At 33.9% G+C, this 22,347-nt stretch overlaps 1 pseudogene; it reads right to left on the reverse strand.

Moving 5' to 3' along the window:
• Positions 1-12,944: 12,944 nt before the first annotated feature.
• Positions 12,945-13,931, reverse strand: LOC143391454 (acidic leucine-rich nuclear phosphoprotein 32 family member E pseudogene; annotated as a pseudogene).
• Positions 13,932-22,347: the final 8,416 nt, after the last annotated feature.

Consider the following 22,347-nt stretch of genomic DNA (forward strand, 5'->3'; position numbering starts at 1 on the left):
GTGTTGTTTTTGATGAAGGGATAGAAAAACCAATGGAACAGAACAGAGCCCAGAAAACATTCACATAAATATAGTCAATTATCTTTGATAATGAAACAAAAGTAATACAGAAAAGATAGTCTTTTCAAAAAATGGCCCTGAAACAACTACATGGCAGCATGCAATGAAATAAACAGTGAATCTGGACATAGGCATTGTACAATTCACAAAAACTAACTCCGAGTAAAACATAGCCTTAAATGAAAAACAAAACTCTATAAACTCCTAGGAAACAACATAGGAGAAAACCTAGATGTCCATGGGTATGATGTTTGATTTTTAGATACAAACAAAAGGCATGATCCATGAAAGAAAGAACTGATAATCTGGATGTTATTAAAAGTGAAACTTGGGGCTAGGGTTGTAGCTCAGTGCATGCCTAGCCCGTGCGAGGCACTGGGTTCAATCCTCAGCACCACATAAAAATAAGTAAATAAAATAAAGGCATTGTGTCCATCTCAACTAAAAATTATTAAAATTCCTTGAGAATGAGAACTAGGTCTCCCTTTCAAACCAGGGACCAGGATTCTGCACTGGGAATGCAGGCTATCTTTAAGGTCCCTCTTGAGAAGGGAATAAAAATGAGCCAAGGGCAAGTAAAAATGCTACAACATTCTCCTACCACTTATAAGTTGCCTTTTTCTTGATTCATTATTTATGTGGTTCTTATAAATCTTTCAGTATTTTCCAGAGCTCTGACAAAGATGACTCTGATGACTTCCACTTGTTTGTACATTGTTTCAGAGTTCTTCATGCCTGGAATTGAGAAAAGCCCATGCATTCCCACAGTAGGATATATACACAGAAACTACCCGAGAACATCCAAAGTTTTCACATCTAACTGATCTGTAGGCTTAGCAAATACAGAACGTGAAGACTAAGAGAATAATAAAAGACCTAACTAAGCATTGAAGGAATTCTTAAATACTTTCCCATGCAAAGATGGGAAGAATTTGTTTTTTTGCCCCCTCAAGGTATAAAAAAACCCATCCATCAACATTTTAACCGACTTAGTTAAAGGAACAGAGACTTCAGAGACCACAGATGACAAATAACAGTTTTTACACAAAAAAGTTTTGGAAATTCTCCTAACAAACAATTGTAACCCACAGCAACCACCAACAACAAAAAACCCTGAGTTTGAAGAAGAATCTGATTTCTAGAGTATCACATTATAATTTTAAAATGTCCAATTTTCACAAAAAATTAAAAATCACGGAAATACATAAGCAAGTATGATCCATTCACAGAAAAATTAACAGAAACTGTCTTTGATGAAATGTCAATAATTTACTAGGAAAGACTTTAAATCAGCTGGCTCAAAGAGCTAAAGGAAATCATGGACAAAGAGCTAAAAAAGTTAGGAGAATAATGTCTCCTAAAATAGTGGGTACAAATAAAGAGATACAAAATTATAAAAATGAATAAAACTCAGATTCTGAAGCTCAAAATTGTAGTAACTGAAATGAAGGATGCATTAAGAGTTTAATAGGAGGGTTGAACATGGAGAAATAAGAATCAGATAACTTTAATATAGGTCAGTTGTTCACGTTCAGTTTTAGGAGCACAAAGACAAGGGAATGAAGAAAAACAATGAGAGACTAGGAGACCTGTGGAACACCACCAATTGCACCAACTTACACATAATGGCAGATCCAGGAAAGGAGAGGAGTTAGGAAAGGAGAGAAGGAAGGTGGAGGATAGTGGGGCAGAGGAGAAAAGGAAGGTGGGGGATGGGTAGGAAGGATAAAGGAATTTTGAAGAAACAATGACCCTTAATTTGGTGGAGCAAAAGATCAATGGAATAAAATTCTTTGGTAATAATTTCCCCACAGAAGCATCAACTTGTATAGCTATTCATACATAAAACCACCCTTACTACAGAGAGGTAGTAAAGCCAGAGATCACAGTACCTGGCTTTAGCATAATAATGATTAGACAACATTGAAGGAAACAGGAAGGAAAGAGTTGCCTGCATTATATAGCATGGAGAGAGCATGGAGAGAGACAATTCCCACTTATAGGAGGAAAGCAGAATTAAGTACAGGTCTTATACTCAGACAAAGTACCATGGCTACCACTGTGAAACAGTACTAGACAGACCCCCACAGCCTCTTCTCCCAGACCCTGGTCTGAGCCTCTGAACTCATTGTTACCCTGAGGGCCAAAGGACTGTCTCCAGCAGTTCTCTCCTAATTTAAGGCAGCACAGCAATAGAAAAAGAATCCATTCTCTGGGGGGTAGGATAGGGAAGTAAGCATAGGACTTTGTCTTGGAACTCAGTGCCAGGATGTAAAACATAACACTGTTTAATAATAAAACATAATCTTGATTTGCATTTCTCTAATTGCTAATGATGTTGAACATTTTTTATTCATCTGTTTGTTGGCTGTTTGCATTTCTTCTTTTGAGAAGTGTCTATTTAATTTATTTTCCCATTTATTAATTGGGTTATTTGGTTTGTTTTTGGTATAAAGTTTTTGAGTTCTTTATGTATTCTAGATATTAATTCTCTTTCAGAACTCCACTTTCAATAACACATACAATTAGAGGGAAGATTACTAAGGAAATGGAGAACTGAAAAACAAGACCCGACATATATATATATACACACACACAGAGTATTCCATCCAAGGACAACAAAATACTCATTCTTCTAAGCAAACATGGTACATTCCAAATTAATAAAGGCACAAGTAAAACTATTCTGAATTATTTTTATGTAATGTAAAAATTATGAACAGTCTGTAATTAAAATTGGAGCTGATTTAAAATAGTAGATAATGTTGTATAGATAAGGACAGTGTTTGTGGTAGTGGTGGTGAGAGCGAATATGTGCAAAATCAGTAGAAAATTATTGTTTAATGTGTCAGGTAATGGAGGGTAATCATGACATACATAAAACAGGATAATTATAACCTAAATAATGGGATGATAAAATGAAAGAAATCTCAATCAATATCACAAAGATGCAAAAGAAAAATATCCAAACAAAACAAGAAATCATGGACACACCTAAAATGAAATGCCAGAAACAAGTCAAGAATTCCATTTCTAGCTATGTGCCAATATGTGCACACATACCTCAAGACACATCCATGAGAATGTCCATGGCAGCATTATTCACAAACGTTTCAAATTGCAAACAACCTAAATATCCATCCACAACCAAATGGGTGAATAAATTGTGGCATATTCATACAATGAAATGCTAATTCAACAATGAAAATAAACATCACAGCTATATACAACAATGTGGATTAATCTCAGAGCATTAAGTGGTGAGAAGAAAGCAAAATACAAAAGAACGCACACTGTATGCTTCCACGTAAACATCTGGTAAAAATAACTTATAATATCCCCATCTTCTCAGTGTCTCAGGCCCCAAAGACAATCATCTTTCACTTTTCTCTTTCCTTCACTGCCTACAATCAGACATCACATACTCATAATTTTACATCTAAAAATATTTGCACACATTTATTGATCTCTTCCTAAGTGATTTTGTTAGACAATGAGGTTGGAGAAATAAATAAGAAAATATCTAAGAGGTTTGCTTGAAACTACAGTTTAGCAACATAGAGAGGATGTTATAGTTGCAGGAAAAAATCATTTCAAACTAACATTAGTTGAGACTCCTCTCACCTTTGACAACCTCATTTTATACTTCTAGAGAGTATATAGATCATCTGGTCAGGAATTTCTCTCCTTTCAATATTTTGACCTTCATATTTAAGAATATAATTTATATTCATCATTGTGTCTTCTTTCTGGTCCCTAAGGATGAAATGTCCTTAACCTCTTGGCAAAGCTAACTCTGTGTCCTCTAAATCCTGTTCCTACTTCCCTTTGGGTATTATTTTCTATATCTGGAGTTTAAGATACCTTGAATGCCTTGCTTTCTGTTGCTGCACTTTGGACCATAAAACATGCTCAAGTTTTCCGATTTTATTTAAAAGCAGATTGGTTCTTAACTATAAGTTTTTTTAACCTTATTTATATATCCTTTATTGCTAAATTTTTCAAAGAATTTTAGAAATAAACATATTTGTCTCAATGTTGTTGATAGAATGAATTGTACATAGTCCACTTTTCATTATTTAGTCTCACTTTGGCCCTTATCTTTTTCTAGAAAAAGTTCCCTAGTAAACCTGATGCACACATCCAAATGGCTAAGTCAGGATGTCTCTCCAAAGTCATTGTAGGGAACTTTCTTTGTTTACTATCTTTCCTTTCTCAGTGTTCATCAGGATAGTGTGACTTTCCAGCAAAGCTGATCACATAACTAATGAACATTAGAGATTTAGCAAAGAGATGCTAAAAGTTCCAGAATCGATTCTACACATGTTTATTGAGAGATTTCAGTATTCTGGGAAAGGTTCTATGTGCTGTGTGTTGACTGATGAATAAGACATACAAGATTCCTGTCCTTAGGGAGTTTACATTTTCATAGGGGAAACAGACCATGAGTAAACACATGAATAAGTAACATAATTTCAGAATATTTTAAATGTTAACAAAGGAATAAGCACATAATGGACTATGAAGTATGTGAACACAGCTTTAGATTGTGTGATAAGGGAATACAGCTTTGAAGAGTTGTTACTCTGCTGCTAATAATCATGGGATACTTTGGGGTCTTCTTGCTTTTACTAGTTTCTACCAAATTTTAATTTGCCTCTGTCTCCTGAGGTCTTACCATTTGTTTTGGATTTGAAACTGCTTTGTGGACTTAAATTAATAATATAGAACAATTTATTTGGTTTGAAACATATCCTAAATTCCTGGCCCTAGCCATTGGCTAATTTTTTTCTAGAAAAATATTTGATGGGGGAATCCATCAAAAGATCTTTAAAAAATATTTACTTATTTATTTGTATTGAAGACTAAACCCAGGGATGCTCAACCTGTAAGCTACAGTCTCAGCCCTTTTTTATTTTTTGATTATTGCTAAGTTGCCAAGGCTGTCCTTTAACTTGCAATCATCCTACCTCAGCCTCCCATGAACTACTACACCCAGAAATCCAATCAGTTTTGATGGGAAAATGGCGAAGTGGCAACTTTTATGTCTTGAGACAATGATTTTCCTAGTTCTTCCACTATAACTATGCTCCCTATTGAATATCTATTGTATAATGGATCATACTCTATACAAGTATCCCTTGAACCTATTTTCTCTCTCCCTTTTGTAGTTCATATTTCACATGGCATCCTGAAAATAATATTGAAATCTTTTTTTTTACAAAAAATTGAAAATAGTAAGCATAGGGTAATGATAAAATCCAAATTACTTGGCCCTCATATTCAAGATCCCTCATAAACTAGCAGCAACTAACCTCTATAATTCTTTTTACAACCATTCACTTTCCTTTTCTTACCATCTAGTTCATTCTCTGAGATCTTTGGAAGACATCCTTAGCTATTTTCCGGCCATCTCTAGGTGTTCCTTGACTCTGCATATTATATTTGCTGAGTCCTTCCCCACCTTCTCTGCCTGGGGCTCTGTACTCCTAGTTCAGTTCAAGTTTCTTTATATTTGTGAAGACTTTCATAAATCTTCTAGGTCAAGTTGATGGTTTCCCTTCAGTGATTGTAATAATCACACTTGCTAATCACAAGTCACATTAACCATGTTATGCTTTACCTGAGCCCTTTGTTCCTAGAAAACAATGATGATTGAAAAAACCCATTTATCCTTTTATTTTTTAAAAAGGACTTATTGAAGTGAGTCTCATAAGGTTTAGATAAGACTCATGTCTTCTCTTTTTTGGACAGAGCAGACATAGACACTTTAAATTCTCATTCTTTGTCTCATGAAAGATTAACTGAAGTTTATCCACTTATCAGTAGAAACTAAGCACTTGTTAACTTGACCACACATTAGTTAAGCTCCTCTTCCTCTGTTCTTATGAAGTTTGATATACCCTCCCCTTTTCTCAGTATACAGCATCCTCCTATATCCTATACAGAATTAATGGGTAAATGAACCCTCACAAAAATATGCTGACCTCAGGGAAACACTCCTTCATTATTCCACTATATTCATACTAGGCCTTTTCTAGCCTTGTTGACCCTTCCCCATAAAATAAAGTACCTTTCTGCTTGGCCTTTGAGATGTTTGTAGCTCTTATGTTTGGATCATTCGCCCTATTATAATATTCCCCACCCCTTGTTGCAATCATCCTGTCAAATTAAGTCTCTCTTAACTTAATTCTGGGATTGTTTTTATTTGATAATACAGATTATCAACTTGTTTCTCAACTATTGAGAGTATGTACTCCCTCTTCTCCCAGATGTTCTAGGCATGTTATAATCTTCTTTTTTCTTTGGCTGTTCCCTATGACTATTTTCATCAATTTCTGTTTCCTTTTTAGTCTTTGTTGTATCTCTGTCTATCCCATTTCCCACCTTCTTCTTCACCTACTTGTCTCCTTGAGGTCAAGTTCCTTCTTCAGGTTGCTCCAGAGAGACCCATATGGAGAGTAGTTTCCTTCTCCAAGGATGCTAGGCTGCAGATTCACAGCTTCAGCTCAGCCTTTGTCTCCTTTTGTGAGAGAAGGGTGTGAATTTATTCTCAGAGCAGGAAATAAAAGACTAGTTTCACATTTATGAAAAGTCTTATCATGATATTTTGTATTATTATGGTTCCTGGGTTTAAAATTTACTCAAGAATTACACTCTTAACAAGACCCTCCATAAACCTAACCGACCAAAATCAAACAACTCAAAGTTCAGGCAATAAAGATAGCTTAACGGTATTTGGATCCAATTGGTCATAATCTTTATTTAGTGTGCAGCTAAAGACAATGGTTCCCTATAAAATGGCCTAATTTTGAGTTATAAGTTTGTGTTGTTATCCTAGCAACATAAATCATAGTAGCCTGGAGATCCATTAAAAGAAATATAAATATTGGAAAATTGTGGAATGGTCAAGTTTGTTATCTATTATTCAGGATACCTGCAAACCATCTGCAAGCTGTTTTTATAAATATATCATGAGTTCCTTCCTCCTGAGAATTTTCCTTAATGTATTTGGGTCATTGTCTAGAGAAACAGCATTACCAGCCATGTTTTATATTAAGTTTTCTATAGTGATCAAAATCAGAGGCAAGAGAAGTGCAACATTGTTTTCTTCAACACTACACACAAGCCACCCAAACGGGCAAAGAGGATATCTAAAGCTAAATTGTGTGACATTCGATTGGATATTTTTCTACTTTCATCCACCATTCATAGAGTGGCTTCTACTTGTGCGAATCCCTGGGAGGTCTGACTAACTCTAAAACCCAAGATTTTTCTCAATTTACAGATTAACTTCAAATTCATAAAACTTGCTCCCCACTACTGACAAGAATGAAAACTCAGAAATCCTTTCTCCAAAATTTTTGTCTATTTTGAATTTGGCAATAATATCAGTTGTTGAACACTTTGACTTTGATTATCAAGTATTATGGGAACTTTCAGAGAAAATTATTCTGAAGTCAGGAGTGAGCCAGGCTCAAACAGTAAGATTGGAACCCAGGAGGCCGAATAAAGAAATTCTCCACAGACCCAATATAGTGGCTGGGAAACAGGGCCACCTAGTGGCAGGTGAGCAGAGTTTATTTAAATTTGTTCATCCCTAAGTCCTGTTTAGCTTCTGAACAAGATTCAGTGGGAAACTGACTTTTTTGTGGACTCCTTATAGCATGATATGAGGGTGCTAAATCACATTGATGGAAACAGATATTTCTGGATTTAATACAGTAACATTATACTTACACCCACATAGATAGTCCCACAGAATGACTGGAAGCACAATATAACTTTTGCAGACATCATTAGTATAGTTATATATTTGGTAATGATTAAGTCATTTCAAAATCAAATTAAAATATATTAAAAAGTTTATTTTATTTTTTCTTTAAATAGACACATAAAAATATGTATCTCTGTGAGGTCCCATGTGATGTTTCACACATATCTACGTTGTGTAATGTTCAAATCTGCATAAACATTTATCACTTTTTCTAGTGAAAACATCCAAAATACTTTCTTCTAGAGTTTTTGAAATATACAACATACTATCATTCTATAGTTACCCTACTGTGTAATAGCACACCAGAATTTGTCACTCCTCCCTAAGTGTAATTTAGTACCTGTTGACCAACATTTCCTCATCCCTCTCTCACCCTCTACATTCCCTAGATTCTGGTAACCACTATTCTACTCTCAACTTCTATGAGGTCAAATTTTTAAGAGTCCACCTGTGAGTATTTGTCTTTCTGTGCCTGGCTTATGTTACTTAACACAAGATCTTGTAGCTGTCACGAATGGCATCCATGTTGTCACAAATGACAGGATTTCCTCCTTTTTTATGGCTTGAGTATTCCATTTTGGACCAGCCTAGGTGCCCTTCAAATGAATGGATAAAGAAAATGTGGTACATATACACAATGGAATACTACTCAACTATAAACAAGAATGAAATTATGGCGTTGGCTGTAAATGGATGAAACTGAAGATCATCATGCTAAGTGAAATAAGCCAATCCTCAAAAAACAAAGGCTGAAAGTTCTCTCTAATAAGTGGATGCTAACACAAGGAAGGTGGGTGGGAGGGAAGAATAGAAGTTCAGTGATTAGACAAAGGGAAATAAAGAGAAGGAAGGGCAGATGGGAATAGAAAAAACAGTAGAATGAATCTGACATAACTTTCTTATGTTCATTTATGAATACATAACCAGTGTGATTTCACATCATAAGTGGGAAGTTATACTCCATATATGTATGTATGTATGTGTGTGTATATACACACATACATAATATATATATATATTATGTCACATAATATATATATATATATATATATATTATGTGACATAATATATATATATATTATGTCAAAATATAATCTACTGTCATGTATATCTAAAAAGAACTAATAAAAAAGTATTCCATTTTGTATATATATCACATTTTATTTTTTTAAAACATTTTTTTATATACACTCATCTCTGATGGACCTTTAGTTGATTCTACTTCTTGGCTCTTATGAATACTGTTGTAATAAACATGAAAATGCAGATGTCTTTTCAACATACCAATTTAATTTCTTTTGGATATATACCAATGCTAAGAGCCACAGCCAAGTAATATGATGCATGGCATTTTTGGTTGAAAGGTGACGCCAGCAAGCCATTGAAATGATATGATTATGTTAAGATTTGCATTCATATGGATATTGGACTCCTGCTGTCCACCTAGGCCTGCTACGGGACTCCTGGAGAGTTCCCATTGGTTGGGGAAGTGCGGTAGGAGGGAATTCCTTAAATATTCTAAATACTAATGCCTTGTCAAATATATAGTTTGCAAGCATTTTCTCCATGCTCCATGATCTCTGCACTTCATTAATTAATTTTTTGCAGAAGCTTTGTAATTTAATATAATTCCACTTGTCTATTTTCACTTTGTTTCCTATGTTTTAGGCTCTTATGCAAAAAATCCTTACCCATTCCAATGTCCTGAAGCATTTACCCTGTTTTCTTATAATAATGTTATAGTTTTAAATCTTACCTTTGAGTCTGACCCATTTTGAGTTGAATTATTATTATTATTTTTTGTGTACTTGGGATTGAACCCAGGGCCTTGTGCATAAGAGGCAAGTACTCTACCAACTGAGCTATATTTCCAGCCCTCTTGAGTTGAACTTTTAATATAATGAGATATAAGGGTCTAATTTTTTTCTTTTACATGTGTATATCCAATTTCCCCAGTAACATTTATTAAACAGACTGTCTTTTCCCCAATGCATGTTCTTAGCACATTTGTTGAAGGTCAGTTGGCTATAGACATGTGGGTTCACTTCTAGGTTTTCTATTCTGTTCCATTGATCTTTATGTCTGTTTTAATGCCAACATCATGTCGTTTTGGTTACTACAGAATGGTAGTATCTTGTGAAGTTAGGTAGTGTGATACCTCCAGCTTTTTTCTTTTGTTTGAATTTCTTTGGCTATTCAGGGTCTCTTGTGGTTCCATATGAATTTTAGGATTTTTTCCCCCATTTCTTTGAAGAATGCCATTAGAATTTTGATAGGGATTGCATTGTACCTATGGAAAATTTTGGGTAGGATGATGTTTAATTCAGCTTTTTCAGTGATGACCAAAAGACCTGATAAGAACAATTTTAGAGGAGGAGAAATTTATTTGTCTCTCACAGTTTCAGAGATCTCAGTTCGTAGATTGCCAACTCCATTCGTTGAGGCCCAAGGTGAGGCAGAACATCATGCCAGAAGGGTGTGCTGGAGGAAAGCGGTTTAGGACATGATCAGGAAGCACAGAGAGTTGTGCTAAACAAAGATAAAATATGCACACCCCAAAACTCCCCCAATAACCCTTCTCTTCCAGCCACACCCCACTTACTTACAGTTACCACCCAATTAATCCCTATCAGGGGATTAATGCACTGATTAGATTAAAACTTTAATAACTCAATCATTTCTCCTTTAAACTTTCTTGCATTATCTTATTCATGAGCTTTTGGGAGACATATCATATTTAAACCATAACATATGTCCTTTTTGGTGAATTTATTTATTTATTTTCTTTTATTAGTACATAATAGTTATACATAATTGTGAGTTCATTTTGACAAAATCATACATTCATGAAAGTCAATTTACTCCATTTTAGTCCTTGGTGCCCCACCCTTACCCACCTACTTCCTCATCCTATTCTTTTTTTTTTTTTTATAACAAATCTTCAATTTATTTGAAGTAATTCCGTTTCAAAAACTTAAGTTACAGCAGTCACAGGAAAAACAGGGAATAGTCAGAAACAATAAAAGAATGATCATGAGTACTGCTTTTTGATTTGTTTTTAACACTGTCATGGTTTTATTCAAAAACACAGTTGCACAAAAGTATTAACCTCAATGTTTACGGAGAGATTCTTAAAGAACTTAACACACTATATACATACTGCAATACAAAGAACATTAAAATAGGACCCCAAACTTCTACAAAATATAAACCCCCCCTTACTTATTTGCATGAAAATACCACCCACAAAGCTAAATAAGTTCTTAAAAGTTATCTGGAGGTTCACTATGTGTTGTTTTCAAACCAAAGAACTCTAATTTTGATTGCACAATAAGATGATTGATAAGAAAGTCAATATATAGATTTCATTTTAAAAAATAAGTATTTTATAATCTGGACATAGTATATAATGAGAATTCTTAGAGACCAAAGCAGGGCATATCAATTGTTAAAAAATTAGGAGAAAAAAATGTTAATCTTTTGTACTTTCTGATCCCCCTACTAAATTTATTCCAAGTGTTTTATTTCAGTCAGTTGTGCAACTGTTTTAGTTTCTCCACAAATAACCTTTAAAACACCAAGTCATACATTTTAAACTAAAAAAAACAAGCAGCAGCAGTACTAACTCAGTAATTTAAATGTGTCCCAGTAGAAGAATAGCTTCAATTAGTTTACTGACACTAACTTTTAAAAACCTTACAAATATTCAAAACAAAGAAAATATTTTAAGATAGTCAAGATGAACAAAGCAGTTACCTTGAACATGAAGCCTCCATGACAAAAACAGAGATGTACTGTGTACTCATTATATTTTATTTAGTAACCATTTAAGTAAGCACACACTCATACTTATCCCAAATATTCTTCTATTTTAATGGACATTCACTTGAAAATAAGTCTTAATATTTAATCCCAAATATTTTTCCAACTGCCTACAATATTCCAATTAAATGCTACATCTGATAATGCTTTAAAACTATAGGAACAACTAAAGGTTCTACTCAGAAAAATTATAAATACTGCGCAAGGTTGGTATCCAAATAATTTGGGATGCCAACTTAAAAACTGACTTAAACATCTCCTTAATTATCAACAGGCAATGAACATTGATGCTAATCCAGAACCCCTCCCCTGCTTCTTTACTTTCTTCCTCCTACTTATATGGTCTTACATATTGTCAGTCAAGAAAGATTTACAATAAGCAGAGCTTGCTGCCTGAAATTGTATCAATAACAATATTTGTATCTCAGAAAATTCTCAGTTTCTTCCACTCTGTTTAAAACCCAGAGAGATCTGAAAAGGTGGTTGAGGTATAAGACTAAAGGTTTTCTGGGTATCCAGAAGTTCCCAGCTTCCTTCTGGGATAGAGAGAGGGGAGTCAACAAGAAGGGAAGGTGATCATAAAGAAATCGATGAGAAAATGCACACCTACAACAAAACGAAATTAACAACCATGGGCACGTCATGATCTGCAGCCTAAAGAGAGGGCTCACCTGCGTGTCTCACTTAGTATAGGCAATTTTTCCTTCAAAAATAAAATCTTATCAATCACCACAAAATCCATGAATTATATTACTGACTAGAACCTCCCCCAAATCCACAAACTATATAATTTGCTGAATAGAACCTTTATTATTCTGCTTCTACTTTCCAACTTAATTCATGTGACAAAAAAACCATCCAAATATCTTTAACTATTTAAAAAAAAGTCAATGTCTTCAAAATAAAGATCCCTGGATCATCTCTAAAAAACAAATAATAATCAACTTATTCAAGAGACTACTGTCATTTCATATTACAGATGACTGTAATTTCAGTTAATTTATAAATAACTTTAAAATCTTATGAATGAAATGCACCAAACTTCACCTGTGTAAAAGTAATCATGTTTTAATTACGGACTAAAAATTACTAATACAATGAACTTGAATTTGAATTAGAAAAATTAAGCTTCTAAATATAATTGCTAGAGAATGTCTTAAGGGGGAAGTGTCAATGAAATTTTTTCTCTACATACAATATGATCATTAACAGACTAGTAAATCTTAACTGGAATGATAAGGCAAAAATAGTAAAACCACACTTTTTTTTTTTTTTTTTACACTTTTCTATAAAAAGTTACACATTATCTTCTGTAGGGATAGCTATCGTACATGAAAAAACAAAGATGTGATCACTCTATTGCACACCCAGGAATGCTGGGGAATCTGGTCTTAGAATGATCTAGTCATCTTCTTCCTCTCCATCATCTTCAGAATCTCGTTTCCTCTTCTCCCCCCGGAGACCTTCTTCTTCCTCTTCCTCCTCTTCTTCCCCTTCTTCTACATAATCATCATCATCTTCTTCATCCTGAATTTCTTCTTTCACCAAGTAAGAAAGGCCCACTTCTTCTTCTCCCTCTCCCAATTCTGACCCTGCTTCATCTTCATCCTCCTCCTCCTCATCATCTTCCTCCTCTTCCTCATATCCTTCAGGTGGACCAGCTTCATCTTCCTCTTCATCTCCATCATCTTCATCTCCATCCTCATCATCCTCCTCTTCGGAGTCAGGTGCTTCATTATCCTCCTGATCAAATCCATCTAAGTATGTGATTTGTTGCAGCAATTCAAAAATACTTTCTCTGTAATCTTCCAGATTTGTGATCTCACAGTTAAACAAGTCAAGACTTTTCAAATTTTTAAGATTTTGCAGAGCTTCTACTGTACTGAGATCTTTGATTTTGTTTCCACTCAGATTGAGGTAGGTAAGATTTGGACATTTTTCTGCCAGGACTTCCAAGCCTCCAGAAATTATATTGTCACTAAGTTCCAACTTTCGAAGTTTGTTTAAGCTGGGAAGTTGGTCCAGTGAACTTAATTCCACATTAGCCATACTCAGAAACTCTAGTTCTTTAAAAGTATCATTCAGGCCTTCAATTTCCCCATTGACACACAGGCAATTATCAAGAACTAACTCTGTTACCTCCTCCGGGGCTTGGTTCCTTAACTCCATGTTAACCCTCTTCTTCATCTCCATGTCCTCCTCCTGCTCTTCTGCTCCTACTCTCCTCCTTTCCCCTTTCCTGCTCTTCCCACTACCCCCCAACCCTGAAATTTTAAAAAGATTTGGAAATGAATGAAAAGAAAAGCAAATTTAAACGCCCACTACTACCAGATAGATGTGGGGGAGAAAGACAAGAATAGCAAATGGAGTCCAAGGAGTTGGGACTCTAACTCGGCTGCCCCCACCTCCTTGTCCACACCCCCGCGAGCGCGCGCGCGCACACACACACACACACACACACACACACACACGCGCGCGCGCGCGCGCGCGCACACACACACACACCAGCAGTTCCTTCCCCTTCAATGGCTGCTCAGAGACTCCTCATCCTATTCTTCTTCCTCTGTTCTATTGGTCTTCCTTTCACTCACTTATTTATTAATTTTTAATTGGTGCTTTATAGATACACATAAAGGTGGAATTCACTGAGTATATTTATACATGTATATAGTGTTATTTTGTTAAATTAATTCCTCATGTTCTCCCCCTTTCCACCCCTCTCCCTCCTTTCAATCTTCTTTTTTCTGCTCCACTGATATCTTTATGATAATGGATTAACCTTATCTTCCCTACTTTTTCCCTTATTTTTCTCTAAATTCTACATATGAGAAAAATTTGACCCTTGATTTTCTAAGTCTGGCTTATTTCATTTAGCATGATGTTTTATTTCCATTATTTCATTATTCTTTATGGATGAGTAAAACTCCATTGCTCAAAAAAAAAAAAAAAAAAAAAAAAAAGAGACGCAAATGGTCAATAAATATATTAAAAATGTTTAACATCTCTAGCAATCAGATCAGGAAAACGCAAATAAAAAATACACTAAGTTTCCTTTTCACTCCATACAGAATGGCAGTTATCAAAAGTATAAAAAATAAGTGCTGGTGATGATGTGGGGAAAAAGGTACACTCATGTATTTAGTACAACTATTCTGGAAAGCAGTATGGAAATTCCTCAAAAAACTTGGAATGAAATCACCATATGACCCAGCTATCCAACTCCTTGATATTTTTTCAAAAGAACTAAAATCAGCATGCTATAGTGATACAGCCACCTCAATGTTTATAGTAGCACAGTTCACAATAGCCAAATTATGGAACTGGCCCAAAGTGTGGTATATATACATAATAGAATTTTACTCTACATGGCATATTAATTTCAAAGCACAGACATGGGAGTCTTTCCATATTTCCTGGGTCCTCCCTCTTCAATTTCTTTCATTAATGGTTTATATGTATTTTTTAATCATAGAGGTCTTTTACTTTCTTGGTTAAATTTATTTTTTAGGATTTCTTTTTCAGTATCTTATTGGTATACAAAAATCCCACTGAATTTTGTTTCCTTAGAGGAAATGCTCTGCTTCCCCCCATTCAGTATGTTGTTTGTGTTTGTTACATACAGGCTTTATTATTTTGTAGTATATTCCTTCTAAAATTTTTAGCTCAGAATTTTTCTCAAGAGGGGTGCTGAATTTTATCAACTGCTTTTTCTGTATTTATTGAGATAATCATATGATTTTGTCCTCATTTTGTTGATGTGATACATTTATTGATTTGTTCATGTTATACCATCTTTACATTTTTGGGATAAATCCAAGTTGATCTTTTTGACATGTTTTTATATTTGATGCTTTTTTCCGCATCTACATTCATTAGAGATATTGGTTTATATTTTACCTCTCTCTTTCTTTCTTTTTTTCTTTCTCCTTATTTGGTTTTGGTATCAGGGTAATGCTAACCTCATAGAATGATATTGAAAGTATTCTCTCCCTTTTTTTTTTTTTTTGGAATAGTTTGAGAAGTAAGGATAAAAGTTTTTGTAGAATTTAGTAGTGAAGACATGTTATTCTGGAATTTTCTTTGTTGGGAGACTTTATATTACTGATTCTATCTTATGAGTTATTTTTGGTTTGTTGAAGTTTTCTGTGTGTTCATGGTTCAATATTGGTATTTTATATTTACTCATTTCTTCTATGTTTTCCAATTTTTGTGTGTATACTAGTTTAAAATAGTCTCTAGTGATCTTTTATATATAGTTTTTGGATATCATTTTTAAGCGTATAATCTCATTTATTTAGGCTTTCTGTCTTTTTTAGTTAAAGGTTTATTATTTTTTTGAAGGAAGCAATATTTCATTTCATTGATCTCTAATATTTTTCATCTCTATTTTATTTATTTTTGCTCTGATATTTTTTTCTGTCTTTCCTTCTACTAATTTTTCTTTTTCTTTTTTTTTTTATAGTGCTGGGGATTAAACCCAGGAGTTTATGCATACTAGGCAAGTACACTACAACTGAGCTATATATTCAGACCTTTCCTTTTACTAATTCTGGGGTGAGTTTTCTCTTGCTTTTCTTGGTCTTTGGGGGACATCATTAGGTAATTTACTTGAAATCCACTATTTTGATGTAGGCATTTATTGCTATAAACTTCCCTGTTATTACTGCTTTTATTGGGTCCCATAGTTTTTGGTATGTTGTATTTCCATTTTTCATTTGTTTCAAGAAAAATTTTTATTTCCCTTTTGATTTCTCTAATGACCCGTGAATTTGCATAAAACCAATGTGTTGCCAATTCTATATAAGGCTTTTGGTCCAGAGACATGGATCAGACTCGAACCTGACCTCTGTCCTAGTTATCCCACACCCAAGGGCTAACAGAGTCCTTAGAGAGAGCCCTGGTCTCTGCTCTCATTCATTAGGAAATAGGAGAGGCTCATCTTTGTCTCCTTTATGGACTAGGAGTCCACTCTCCCTTTCTGACTGTCTCTCTTTTCTTTTTCTTAATGGCTGGAACCTCTTGTATTTTAGCATTTATTCCTATAACTGCATAAGGATGGCATTAGGTTGCTTATCTGTTTTCCTTGAATTCACTTCTGCTGCTACTAAATCTACCCACATCTCTTTACAGGAGATTTGAAGAGGTCTTTTCAGTTTGGCCTGGGTTTTATAAACTCCTGTTTTCTGCTGCAATCATTCTGTTTCCTCTAGATCTGCTATCAGTCATGCTGATTTCTGGAGGGACTTCCATACTAATTGGTATAATATTGATACCAGGTCATCATAAATGGATGTAGGTGCTCATATAACACTGCATCCCTCATCTTGGCAGAAATAATTATACTCTCTGGTCCTGGGAAAGGCTGCACATAAATAGCATGTTTCATTACCAGTTTCTGCAAATAGTTCTGTAGTGCTTTCATAGAGCCCCAGGTTCTTTTGGACATAGGTATATCTCCTGAATTTGGCCACATAGTATAAGTGGCAAGAAGCAGCCAAACTAGTAACGACTCTATATTTTCATTAGTGGCATTAGTATAAAGCCCTTGACATAAAGCAGGGAGAATAAAAGAAGTTTTTCTTTGATGTTACTTCCATAAGACTTAATCTTTGGATTCTGGATCATGAAAGGTCTAGTTGACATCACTTGGTGGGTCATAAAGATCTCATTTTACCTGGAAAAAGTACCTTTATCACAATTATAAAATGCATTAAAGTCTTTCATTGTTGAGTCCTGTCAGAATTTATAAGATTGGGAGATACTTGAGGTTCTACTATTAGGGAAATAGACCTTCCATTAACTATTTCATAAAGGGTTAATCTATGTTTTCCAGTGGAGTGGACCTGGTAGCCATCAATTAGTAATTTCTTTGACTAAGACAAACTAGTTGATTTCAGTTAGTTTTGCCTAATGCTGTTGTATTTGTAATACCTTAATTAATTGTTTTGCAACTTGTTTGGTTAAATGAGTGCCTTTATCATTGGAAATTTCTAAAGGAAAACCCCATAAGGGAAACATTTTAAAATAAACTTTTAGGTACTTTATAACACCAATCTTCCTGCATGGGAAAATTTTTATACAACCATAAAAACATGAATTAAAGATGAAAATGGAATGAAATCCATCTGTAAGTGTTCAACTGATCCAGCAGTTGCCAGAAATATATTCCCTGAAGTTTTTATTGTCTTAACAGAATTATGGGTTTGACAAAGCATAGATTTGGTTATAAAACCACGTTAAAACAAAGATTGGTTCTAAACCACGTTAGCAATTTTAGAATAGTCACCCCACAAATACATTTCATAATTTGGATCATTTAATTTCTTCCACGTAGTCATGTAATGCAGAAATTTTTAATAATAGAAACGTTAAAGACTCAGAAGTGACTATGTGCTATCTACGCTTTCCAGGAGTCCACAGTTAACATTGGATTTATGTCCTCTTAAATACAAATTTTGTTTCTCCAATTCAGGTGCCTAGTACTGTTTATTCAATTTAACTTGGATCAATCTTTTGGTATTCGTTCAAATTGTGTATCTCAAAAACTTCGTACTAACTAACTAAGCGTGAAAATTTGCCAAATAATTTCCTTGATGTTCAGTTAATTCTTACTAGCTTGATGTTGGGTTAATAGTTTCATGGACCAGTTTCTTTATTAGAGTTCTGGGAATTCTTATCCAGTCCAATGGTGTGATCTTAAAGTTACTAGAAACCTGTACTTGTCAGGGTTCTTTTCATGAATCTCTTTGAAGATGAAACACTTTGGGATTATAGTTTCTCAGGAGAATAATTGAGCAAGCTGTGAATGCAAAATTTAAAATAATCATAGTAAAGAGCTGATTGCAATAATGACACAAACAAAAGGAAGTTTAGTTATTTTAGTTATTTTATAGAACTAAGTAGAATCATGACTGATAGTATTATACAAGGAATATTTGGTTTCTGTAACTTTCTTATGATTTCTGAAACCTATATTAATAACACGTTTATATATATATATATATCTATATATAGATATATATATATATCTCCCAAAGAAGGTTTGGTATTACTTATTATTTGATATTCCCCCTCTAATTTAAAATAACAAATGATCCCTATTAGTTTAATATCTGCCTTTAAAAAATAAATAAAAATATCCTTTTGAAATGTTCCAAGAGCTCATCTGGAAGATCTCAAAATTAATTTGAGGTAAAGAAAATAATTTAATTTAGAATTTGGTTTTAAGATGTTTGTCGAAATATCAATGTTTAAAACACTTGATCAAGACAGTATTGTAGGTAACTGTTAAATAATAGTCTTCATTAATCAGAATGATATTCAGATGCTTTAAAGGAAAATACAGACAGTTGCTTAGTTGTGGAAAAACATTGGCTTTTCTTTTCCTACTTTTTTTTTTTTTTTTTTTTGGATAGGACTCAGTTTTCTAAGTAATGAAAACCCTAAACCTAATAAAGACAACATGAAGCCTAGAAAACTATTTTGGCGAAACACAGAATCTTTGTTTTCTAGGCCAATTACCTAAAGGTAAAGAAAAACCTTACAGTATTTTCTACGGGGAGCAGACCAATGATCCAAGAAAAACTTACTGTTTTAACAGAGAAGACCAAATTCTCTCCCTCTACCCCCACATAGTAGGAGTTTATACAAACATCCCACAACTACTCAAAGGAAATACTTTTACTTTAGGAAACTTTAAAATAAGAACAATTTATTTGAAATGATTTAGTTAATTGACATTGATAATGTTATTTGAGATTCTTCACATTATTTAAAAATCGAAAATCTATTTTTAAAAAGGTATGTACCATCAGCCTCCTGAATAACTAGGATTACAGGTTTGTACTGTTTTGATTTGCATTTCCCTGATACCAATGATATTGAAGATTTATCATATATTTGAGACCATTTATATGTCTTTTGAGAAATGTCTATTCAGATCCTTAGCCCATTTAAAATAGGTTATTTGCTTTCTGGCTATTGATTTGTTTGAGTTGCTGATATATTTTGGATATTAACCCCTTCTTAGATTCATAGTTTGTAAATGTGTTCTTGGATTCTGTGGGTTGTCTCTTTGCTCTTCTGATTGTTTCTCTTGTTGCATGGAAGCTTTTTAGTTTGATGCCATCCCATTCATAAATTTTTATTTTTGTCGCCTGTGTGTTTGGGGTCATATGTAAAATATCATTGCCTAAACCAACATTCTGAAGCATTTCCCTTATTTTATTTTAGTGATTTCATAGTTTGGGTTTATATGGAAGTCTGATCTATTTTGAGTTTGTATTTGTAACCGGTGAGAGACAGTGGTCTACTTTCACTTTTCTGCATGTGAATATCCAGCTTTCCCAAAATCATTTATTGAAAAGATAATTTTTTCCCTCATATATCATTATCTTTTTGTCAAAAATCAAATTGGCTGTAAATACATGGGGTTATTTCTAGATTCTCTATTCTGAGAAGAATGACATTGGTATTTTGATAAGGATTACACTGAATCTGTGGGGTTCTTTGGGTAAAATGGACACTTTCATATTAATTCTTTTAATTCATGATTAATCATATCCTTTTAAACTTCTTTCATCAGTATTTTATTGTAGAAATCTTTTAATTTTTTTCATGAAGTTATCCCTAGGTATTTAGTTTTTAAGCTTTTGTAAATGGGATTTTTTTTTCCAGATAGATTGCTAATTAGCATATAGAAAAACTGCAGATTTTTGAGCACTGATTTTTAATGCTGCAAGCTTACTCAATTTACTTCAGAGCTTTTTAGTGGAGACTTTAGAAACCTATACACAAGATAATAAAGAAAACTAAATTTTAGTTTTGCATCAGTGTACTTTTGGTTAAAACACATAAAATTTAATTATCATACATAAAACTCCTTTCATAAGATTCATATTTCACAAACCTTTTACAACATTTCTATCTACCTTTCTTATTTATTTATTTATTTTTATTGATTTTTAAAATATATGACAGCAGAATGCATTACAATTCATTACACACATAAGCACAATTTTTCATATCTCTGGTTGTATATAAAGTATATTCATACCAATTCGTGTCTTCATACATGTACTTTGGATAATGATTTCCATCTTATTCCACTTTTATCATTGCTAATCCCCTGCTTTTTCCCCCCTCCACCCCCGCCCTATCTAGAGTTCATCTGTTCTTCCCATCCTCCCCCTCCCTACCCCACTATGAATCAGCCTCCTTATATCAGAGAAAACATTTGGCATTTGTTTTTTTGGAATTGGCTAACTTCATTTAGCATTATTTTTCTCTAACTCCATTCATTTACCTGTAAATGCCATGATTTTATTCTGTTTTATTTCTGAGTAATATTCCATTGTGTATATATGCCATATTTTTTAACATTTATTTTTTAGTTTTAGGTGGACACATATCTTTATTTTACATTTATGTGGTGCTGAGAATCAAACCCAGTACCTTGTGTATGCCAGACAGGTACTCTACCACTGAGCCACAACTCCAACCCATGCCACATTTTTTTAATCCATTCATCTATTGAAGGACATCTAGTTTGATTCCACAGTTCAGCTATTGTGAATTGTGCTGTTATAAACATTGATGTGGCATGCTGTTTTTAAATCCCTTGGGTATAGATCGAGGAGAGGGATAGCTGAGTCAAATGGTGGTTCCATTCCCAATTTTCCAAGGAATCTCCATACTGCTTTCCATATTGGCTGCACCAATTTGCAGTCCCACCAGCAATGTATGAATATACATTTTTCCCCACATCCTCCCCGACATTTATTGTTGTTTGTATGCATAAAAGCTGCCATTCTGACTGGAGTGAGATGAAATCTTAGAGTAGTTTTGATTTGCATTTCTCTAATTGCTAGAGATGATGAACATTTTTTTTCATATACTTGTTGATTGATTATATATTCTGAGAAGTGTCTGTTCAGGTCTTTGGCTCATTTATTGATTGGTTTTTGTGTATGTGTGTTTAGCTTTTTGAGTTCTTTATATACTCTAGAGATTAGTGCTCTATCTTATGTGTGAGGGTAAAATCAACACCCATAAAACAAAAGCATTTCTGTATATCAGGGACAAATCCTCTGAAAGGGAAATGAGGAAAACTACCCCATTTACAATAGCCTAAAAAAAAAGTTGGAATCAACTTATTGAAAGGTGTCAAAGATCTATACAGTGAAAACTACAAAACCCTAAATAAAGAAATCAAAAAAGACCTTAGAAGATGGAAAGGTCTACCTTGCTCTTGGATAGACAGAATTAATATTATCAAATGACCATACTACCAAAAGCACTATACAGATTTAATGCAATTCTGATCAAAATCCCAATGGCATTCCTCATAGAAATAGAAAAAGCAATCATAAAATTTATCTGGAAAAAATAAGAGACCCAGAATAGCTAAAGCAATCCTTAGCAGGAAGCATCACTTAGCAAGCAGCATCACTATACCAGACCTTAAACCATACTACAGAGCAATAATAACAAAAACAGCATGGTATTGGCACCAAACAGACTGGTAGACCATTGGTACAGAAGAGAGGACACAGAGTCTACTTTTCTTTTTGTCCTTTCTCATTTTGAAACCATCAGTCATTCTACTTAGGATAAAAATTTACTCTCTTTTTCCTGTATCTCACTATCCTTATACCTTGGAGTTTCTACTTACCAAAAGCACATCTTAT

This window comes from Callospermophilus lateralis, chromosome 2 (assembly GCF_048772815.1).
Source record: "Callospermophilus lateralis isolate mCalLat2 chromosome 2, mCalLat2.hap1, whole genome shotgun sequence".
In the NCBI taxonomy this organism is placed as follows: domain Eukaryota; kingdom Metazoa; phylum Chordata; class Mammalia; order Rodentia; family Sciuridae; genus Callospermophilus; species Callospermophilus lateralis.